Genomic DNA, 9,472 nt, shown 5'->3' with positions numbered 1-9,472 from the left:
GGAAGGTCTTTCTTTGGACCGTAATGTAGGCTTTTAGATAGGATTAGAAAGAAAGGGTATCATAAAGGCTCCAAAACAGCTTAAAAGGGCTCAAAATTACAATTTTTGAAATCAGGTCTCTTACAACAACCACAACTTCTGCCCCAATTTCTTTGCTTGGGGACCTTTTGAATTTTTATTTTGGTGGGACCGAACCGTGAGGCTGCCTACGTATCCTTAAAAGGAATCAGGTAGAACGTAGTTCATGACATAGGAATTGCTTTGTTTTTTGTACTTTTCTCTCTTTTTCTCTTTTTCTCTTTTCTTTTCTTTTCTTTTCTTTTCTTTACTCTTTTCCCATTTTTTCTTTCTCTTTTTCTCTTCTCTTTTCCTCTTTTCTCTTTTTTTTAATTCTATTTGTATTTCTAAACTCTACTTCTGATTCCAAAAGAGGAATATGAAAGAAAATAATAAGGCTCAAAGAGGGCCACAAAGGATAAAGTGTTTAGATAGCAGAGTAAAATGCCTTTGTCATTCCAATCTTCAAAGCATGCCAAATACAAAAAATACAATTAAACAAAGCAAAGAAATCATACATAATATATTTTGGCTGCATCAGAATTGATAGCCATATCCACATATTTTCCTTCTATATCTGTAAATTTAACGACCCGACTTGTTGTTTTAAGAATTTACGCCTCGTTCAACGACTAAAGGTCTCGAGCATCTTCGTAATATGTATTATGACTTGTGTGTGTGGTCGAGTTTAGTTTTCGGAAGAGTCGGAATTAAATTTAAAGAAAAATTCCCATTTTGAAGCTTAAATAGAAAGAGTTGACCGGAGAGTTGACTTTTGAGCAAACGACCTCGGAATGGAGATTTGATGATGTCAATAGCTTGGTATGGTGATTTCGGACTTAGGCGTATGTTCGGATTTGGATTTGGAAGTCCGTAGGATAATTCGACGCATTTTGGCGAAAGTTGGAAAATATGAGATTTTGGAAAAATTCGACAGAAGGTTGAAATTTTGATAACAAGGTCGTATTTTGATTCCGAAAATTGGAACAGCTCCGTTACGTCATTTATGACTTTCGTGCAAAACTTGAAGTCATTCCGGATTGATTCGATATGTTTGGACGCAAAATATAAAAGTTGGAAGATTTGAAAACTCATAATTCGATTCAAGGCGCGATTTGAAATTTCTATGTTGTTTACCGTTGTTTAAAGCCTCGACTAAGTTCGTATTGTATTTGGGACATGTCGGTATAAATTGTTAAAGTCCCGAGGGCTTTGGATGAATTTCGGAAGGTTAACAGAATAAATTTCGGACCGAGGTAGCTGCTGAAATTGCTGCTGTTTTCTGGGCAGCAGCTGATGTTTTCGCTTCTGTGGAAGCTTCATCGCAGAAGCGACAGCGCAGAAGCGACGCCTTGCATCGCAGAAGCGAAATGTGAAGGGACATGGCAGTCATCGCAGGAGCAAAGCAGTGGAACGCACCTGCGATATCGCAGGTGCGATGTTGGAAGCGCAGAAGCAGACGTTGGCAGCCATGGGAGTGATCGCAGAAGCAGCAAATCTTTTGCTTAAAAGTAGAAGTATTTGAATCTATGTGTAGATGATATTAAGACGAGCCATGGTTCTTTGCATTTAACCAAAGAGCTTACGCCATTGTAATGAGAAATTTGGAGGTAAAAAAAAACAGAAGCTTATATACAGTTGCAAATGTGAGAATGAAATGTCAACGTTTAGGCTCTACTATGAAGAATAAATAGAGTTGCATTACATTAAACTTACGAGATAATAATGAGGAATGAGGAAGATCAATGGCTGCTTGGGTAGTGCACTCTGGAAACGCAACAGCAACCTGGGCAGGAGCTGATGAAGAAGGCCGCAGAAGCGGCAGCTTCTGCGCAGAAGCACAAGGGCAGATGCGCCTGGCCATCGCATACGCGACAACCACAGAAGCGAAAGTGGCTTCGCAGGTGTGAGCTTGGCCTGGGCATTGTGGATCGCAGAAGCGAGATTTTGAGTCGCAGAAGCCACTCCGCAGGTGCGCAATTCAGTACGCAGAAGCGGAAATGACAGAAACATAAGGCATCGAAAATCAGTGACTTTTCATTTTCGTTTTGGGAATTTTTGGAGCTCGGTTGTTGGGCGATTTTGAGGTGTTCTTCACGATTTCGACTCAAATCGGAGAGTTATCCGAAGGTTGATTCAAGCAAGGAGGCAATTTTGGAATATCGGACTAACTTCATAAAAGGTAAGTATCTTGCCTAACCTTGTGTGGCGGAATTTTTCCTTAGGCATTGAGTCTTATGTGGAAATTGTTTGAATGAACAATCATGTACGCGAGGTGACGAGTACGTACTTGATTTATATGTGCAAATTATGTCCGCTGAAAATTGTAGACACCCTTAAGTATTAAATTGAAAAATTGTGAAAACTTAGTAAATCCTTGATTGTCATGCTTTATTATTTGCTTGTCGATTTCGTATTAATATAATAATTTGGTGTGATTGCCGCTTAGATATTTATGTGAATTCCATGTATTTGTTGATTTGATATAAATAATTAATTAAATAAGTTAAGAAGAGGCATTAATGTAATTATCGAAAATATGAATTAAAGAAGGTGTTGTCCTATGATGAATTATTTTCCATCCTTGTTGTTGTTTTGAGGTTTTATAATCGTTGTGTGGGGCCTTGGGCTTTTTGTGGTGAAATTAATTGATTTTGTTGTATCTCTGGAATTGGTTGTGGCCTATGGGCAATTTGCGATATGAATTGTTGTGTTGTGTTGTTGTGATAATATTCCGTGTAAAATGTTGTGTGATTTGGTCACTGTTATGCGGCGGATAAGGGTGGCATTCCATTGTTGATATTATGTGGGTATAAGGGTGGTATTTCACTGTGGTTATGTGTTGGGATATTGTCTGGGCGGAGCGATAAGGGTGGCTATTAAACGGAGCGATAAGGGAGGCTATTATAGGAGCGATAAGGGTGGCTATAGGAGAGATAAGGGTGGCTATTGTCAGGGATGATATGTGGTGATGTGAGGATATTGTGTTGGTGACTTTATGTGATGTTGTGATTTTTTGGTGATTTCTTTTATATATAATGTGCAATTTGTTTTATAAATCCAATAAATTTGATAATAATTGGACATATGTTGAAGTTATGAGCCTGTGAATATTGTCAGACGGATTATGATACGAGCACGAAGTACCGGGAAAATATGATGAATTTATTATTGGAACGTGAATTGTCCGTGCAGTTATGATATGAAATATGGGCACGAGGTGCCGTGATTATATAGTTGAAATGATATTGGCACGTGAGTTGTCAGTGCGGTTGTGATAGAGAAATTGGCACGAGGTACAGTGGAAATATGAAAGTGGGTTGAGACCCGTATTTTATGATTATGAAATAAGGTGTCACATGGTGACTTTTATTTGAAAGAATTATATTCGAAAGATGTCTATTTGAAAGAATTATATCCGAAAGATATTTATTTGAAAGAACTATGTACGCAAGATGTTTATTTGAAGGAAGTATATTCAAAATATATTTATTGGTAAGTATTATGTCCTAAGATTATAATTTGAAAGATGTATAGGCGAAAGATTTACATTTGAAGGACTTGATTAATTGATTTCACTTGTATTCATTATTAGTTGAGCAATATTTATGGTGTTCTTGTTGCCCTGCTGTTTATATCACTGGTTGATTATTGTTGCCATCATCGTTATTTGTTTCCTATTACTTTTGTATGCTATATTGCACAGGTTGTTAGATTAGTGAGTGTCTTGATTGTACCTCGTCACTACTCCACCGAGGTTAGTCTTGATACTTACTGGGTACCGCTGTGGTATACTCATACTACACTTTTGTACATTTTTTATGTACAGAGCCAAGTATTGGGGATATAGGACTCGGACAGAGTTAGAGGTGATCGCAAGGATTCAGGGTAGAGCTACTTGATCGTCGCAGTCCCTTGGAGTCTTTCCCTTTTATCGTACTGTCAATTATTATTCGAGCAGTAGTGTATATTTAATTTCCTTTAGATTATTTCATGTATTCAGTTAGAGTTCGTGACTCAGTACTACCAGTCTTGGAAGGTTGTATCTTTATTTTTGCTGTTGGTTTCGATTATTTATAGAATAAAAAAAAAGACTTGAATTGTTATTATAAACGGCTTACTTAGTCTTAGAGACTAAGTACCATCACGACATTTATGGTGGGATTTTGGGTCGTGACAGTAAAATACAAAGCACCATTGGACAACACTCTCGTTACCACGAACGGCCCCTGCCAATTTGGGGAAAACTTGCCTTTAGCTTCAGCATGATGCCGCAGGATGCGTTTCAATACTTGCTGACCCACTTCGAACTTCCGGGACGCACCTTCTTGTTGTATGCTCTTGCCATTCTCTTCTGATACAATTGAACATGACGCACTGCCGCCAGTCTTCTTTCGTCAATCAAACTTAATTGCTCCAAACGGGTTTTTACCCACTCATCATCATCAATTACAGCTTCAGCAGCAATCCGAAGGGATGGCATTTCAACTTCTGCGGGTATCACTGCATCAGTACCATATACCTACAAATAAGGAGTTGCACCTACTGAAGTGCAACAATAGTGCGGTAACCCAGCAAAGCAAAACGCAACTTTTTATGCCATTGCCTAGAACCTTGTACCATCTTTTTATGTTCTATCTGCCCCAGTTTCACATAATTCGGGCTTTAAGTGATCTCAAAATGCCTTTACTTATTTCCCTCAAATGTCCCCATCATCTTCAAAATTGTTTCATTGCTTCATGACTAAACTAACTTTTAAGAGCAGGCTGAGAATTAAGCGTGCATGTCATATCACTAGAATCAGCATGAAAAGACTATAAAAGGAAAAGATAGCTAAACAAATTGACTAGAAATAACAGAAAACAGGAAATTACATTAGACAGACGGTGAAAGGATTTAAACAACAAAACAAGCAAAATACACTAGGGTTACAACCCTGGGAAAAACCTAAGTAACACTAAACAAGCTATTACGACTAAACAAACTAGGAAAAATAAAAGGATAGAAAGGTTTGAGTCACAAGACAATATCCGGATTACAACCCTGAAAATAACTCAGACGACAGAAATGAAAACAAAATAAACCACGAAGACTCCTCCCTAGATAACCAAGAAAGGAGCGTCTTTCAAATTACCAAGCTCGGCATCTTAGCCACTAAGTTCCGCATCAATATCACCAAGACCATTACCAATTTCAACATCATTAACTTCAGTTAGCAAATTCCCAAGAGGATTCGCATGCTCTCTGTCACTGTCCTTAATCACAGTTACCCCTTCTTGAGTCATTCTTTCTATTTCCCTTTTCAAAGCACGACAATCTTCAATGCTATGCCCTTGGACGTTAGAGTGGTACATGCATCGTACAGTAGGATCTAAACCTTTTGCATATGGGTCTGGAGTATAGCCGAGGAGCGGCTCAATCAGGCCACAATGCTTTAACTTTTCAAACAAACTTGTGTAGGACTCCCTAATTGGCATGAAACTATTTCTTTGCCTTTGTTCCCCTCTCTGCCCTGTTTTCTAGGGTTGTTGGGTGCTCCAAAATGTTGTGAAGGCAAGAGTGCATTATGCGGTGCTGGCGCTCGCCATAAGGAGTGACCCGGTGGTTGGACAGATGACCGAACATTGTACGGAGGATAATACTGAGGTCGATTATGTGGAGCTCGGGGATAGGTTTGGGGCTGGGTTTGATGCTGGGTATATTGGTGAGCCGGACCCGTTGGACCATGTCGTGATCCTGAGACAACCATGGCAACATCATCATGTTCCTTCTGACCCAGCAAGCTTCCTGTGTCGTTATGAATTGCTTGTGTTGTGGCTTTTAAAGCAGAATATCTCATGATCTTGCTCGACTTCAGCCCATCTTCTACCATTTCTCCCATTTTTACCACATCATTAAAACGCCTACCCACAGCCGAGATCAAATGCCCAAAGTAAGTTGGCTCTTGAGCTTGAAGAAAGTACTCGACCATCTTGTTTTCTTCCATTGGGGGATTGACTCTGGCAGCTTGCTCTCTCCATCTTAGCCCGTATTCCCTAAAGCTTTCAGTAGGCTTCTTTTCCATCTTGGCAAAGGACATGTGATCCGGGACAATTTCTATATTGTACTAAAAGTGTCGGGAAAAGGCCTGAGCCATATTGTCCCATGTGTACCACTTGCTAATGTCTTGGCGGGTGTACCATTCCAGAGCTTCCCCACTCAGACTATGACTAAAATACGCCATCAATAATTTGTCCTTCCCACTGGCGCCTCTCATCTTACTGCAGTAGCCTCTCAGATGGGCCACGGGATCTCTATGCCCGTCATACAAATCAAACTTTGGCATCTTAAATCCAGCAGGCAGTTGGACGTCAGGAAACAAGCACAAGTCTTTGTAAGACACGCTTATCTGGCTCCCTATCCCTTGCATGTTTCTTAAAGACTGCTCTAAGATTTTCACCTTCCTGGATATCTCATCTTGCTCCACTATCTTAGCAGGCTTTTCAGTTTCACTAGGAGGCTCAAAATGAGGAGCGTGAGAGTAGATCCGAGACCTTGAAAGTTAGTTCTGGAGCGTAGTGTTGGGCATCGGGGACTTTGAACACAGTCTCGCTAGAGGATCGAGGAAAGGTAGCTGGTGGATGAGCTACAAAAATATGAGTGGTCAAAGGAGCGGGATATGAGGTGGTTTTGGCGGGTAGAGTGTGAAAAGGTCGTGGGGAGATATCAGCAGCAGTAGGAATCTGGATTTGTGATAGTGGTGGGATAGTTGCAGGGTTTTCAGTGTAGTTAGAAGGGAATGAAGGTGGAGGATGCCCCCTGATCCAAGACTGATACATTTCTGCCATCTGCTGTTTCAACATTTGGACCTCCCCTTTCAATTCAGACTCCGAGTCCACAAACTCCCTCGACGGGTCAACAACTCTTGTGTCCAGGTCTTTGCTAGTCATGGCTACCTTGCTCTTTGACCTTGTGTTGTATGGATGAGTTACCTTAAGAACCACAAACCAACCACCCTTCTGCTCAATGGAGATAACAAAAAGGAACAAAATGAAGTCATCACGTTAGCGTTAGGGCATTTAACAGCTGCAAATATCACATTGTGTGCAATGCACATAACAACAATTAACGGATCAAGAATGACTTCGAGGGTCACAAGGTCACTTGGCATCATCCCAATTTGTTCATTTCAATCTTCTCTTCTCTTTTCTTTTCTGGCACTTCTTGGCTTGCGCATTTTCTTTCCTCTTTTTTTTCTTCTAATTATCACTCTTTTATTTCCTCTCATTTATCACGTCCCACAACTTCATATTTTTTTTCTTCTTTTTTTTAATAATAAAAAAATAATTTGATCGAACCCTATGTAGGTTGCCTATGTATCATGACGCCACATGAATTAGATCTTTGGGTAGTTCGGGAAGATCGGGAATAGACTAAATGAACTAACGTTCTCTTTTTTCTTTTCTTTTTTATTACCTTAATGACTATTCTGATGAGAAAAGAGAAACAAAAGAAGCAAAACTTTTTTTGTTGAATTTTCTAGATTTAATGTTCTATATCCTTGATCACGCCCAACTATGCCTTCTAAAAGACAAAGCGGTCGTTGCAAATATAATCCGGTTTTAAGTCCGGAGTCGAATCCTCAGGGAACTAACCTATCTATTACAACTCTTTGGCAATGCTATTATCAACTCAAACAATTTCTAGATGCAAGATTTTTATCAATCAATATTGGGTTTTTGTTTAACTACTTCAAATAATATTAGAAATAACAATATGCTAGATTAAAGATAATTCAATGGTAAAAAGGTCTAGGGCAATGATTTCCCCAATTGCTAGTTTAGGTCCTGACTCTTTCGCTATAATCTCGCTGTAATACTCTATGAGGATTAAGAGCTATGGGTTATCGTAATTATCTCTCGATCAACTACGATAATTTATGAGAGCATTCTCTCGAACTACTCTAGCTGACAATATGTGCAGCTCTAATTTATCCCACCAAAGCTTCGTTATCTCTAAACCCACTTTTAAGTTCAAATAATGAATCTCTTCAATTACCCAAAAGTGATGTTGTTCAACAGCAGTCTAACCTAATATTCTTTCTCAAGCAATAGGAGGTAATTAGACACGATTAATCAAGGGCCCATTCAATTAATCACCATACAAAACGTAGTTGAACAATCATATAATAAATCCGGCTCGATTATAACAAGTTGAATCAAAACTTCAACCAACAATTGGTTCCATAAACCCTAGATAATTGTTTGGCTACTCATAACCAAATAAGATAAAACTACAAAGTTGTTCATAATGTATAATTGCAAGAATTAAAAGGAGATAGAAAAACTCTAATGTTTGGTTAATCTCTCACACTTGTTCTTGCCTCCAAAGTAGTCTAAAACAAGCTTAATAATGTCTTGGGCGACTTTCTAGAGTTTATAAGGGTTTGGAATAAGTTTTCCCCGAGTTACACTTTAGTCCCCAAATTTTCTGGCAACTGAACAGTTCACCGCGGCAGCGGCAGCGGCACGACCGCGGCGCGACCGCGGTGAAGGCTAAACATTCTGCCTCGCGTTAGTTGTCTGCCGCGGTCGCGGTGGATTTCACCTCAGTCCATTTTTGCTTCTTTATGCTCGGGTGCTTCTTGATTGGATGTTTTCTTCACATTATTGACTCCAAAACACTCCGTAGTGCTTCCTAACTTAGATTATTCCCTGCGAAGCAAAAGAACACCATTTAGTTATCAATTCGCCTATAAAACAACAATAAAGCATGGTAATATTAAGGTGTAAATATCATCTATATAGCCTAATATCAACACCCCATACTTAAATCATTGCTAGTCCTCGAGCAATCCACCACACTCTATCAAAGTTCCTTCCCTAAGCTTTTCCCCTTAACGAATTACACCATGAACAATTCACCAAAGTTGCACCTAGTAGTGAAAAACCTTAGTCTCAACAGTCGAATCTTTCATGCCATGCAATATTTGCACTTACTCAAACTACTCTATACAGAAGTCAAGACTTACCTTTCCTTCGTGAATCACATGCCCTCACATCACACAAGAGACTGTTCCACAATTAATATTATTAAGAACAATTAGGAACTCAGATGGACAAAATTCACTCACTCTCCAAAAGAACATTCACATGCCGCAAAGATGCACCATAGGCTTGCCCGTAGTGTTTTACTCTACTAATCGAGCCTATCTAGTCTAAGATCAATTAGGACTGCACTTGGTTGTAATGTAGGCTAAGGGATGGGTAGGATATATTTTGATATAGTGACTAACCTCCCTAAGCACTTTTAATACAAAACACACTAACATTCCAAATCCTTCTTATGTCAACCAGACGTTCCACCACAATTTATTTATAACATCCCATTCCTTTAGGTGCATTTGTATCAAGCTACCACTTATCAACTACTACAT

Source organism: Nicotiana attenuata, unplaced genomic scaffold, assembly GCF_001879085.1.
Source record: "Nicotiana attenuata strain UT unplaced genomic scaffold, NIATTr2, whole genome shotgun sequence".
Taxonomy (NCBI): domain Eukaryota; kingdom Viridiplantae; phylum Streptophyta; class Magnoliopsida; order Solanales; family Solanaceae; genus Nicotiana; species Nicotiana attenuata.
Note: the sequence above shows the minus strand (reverse complement) of the source record.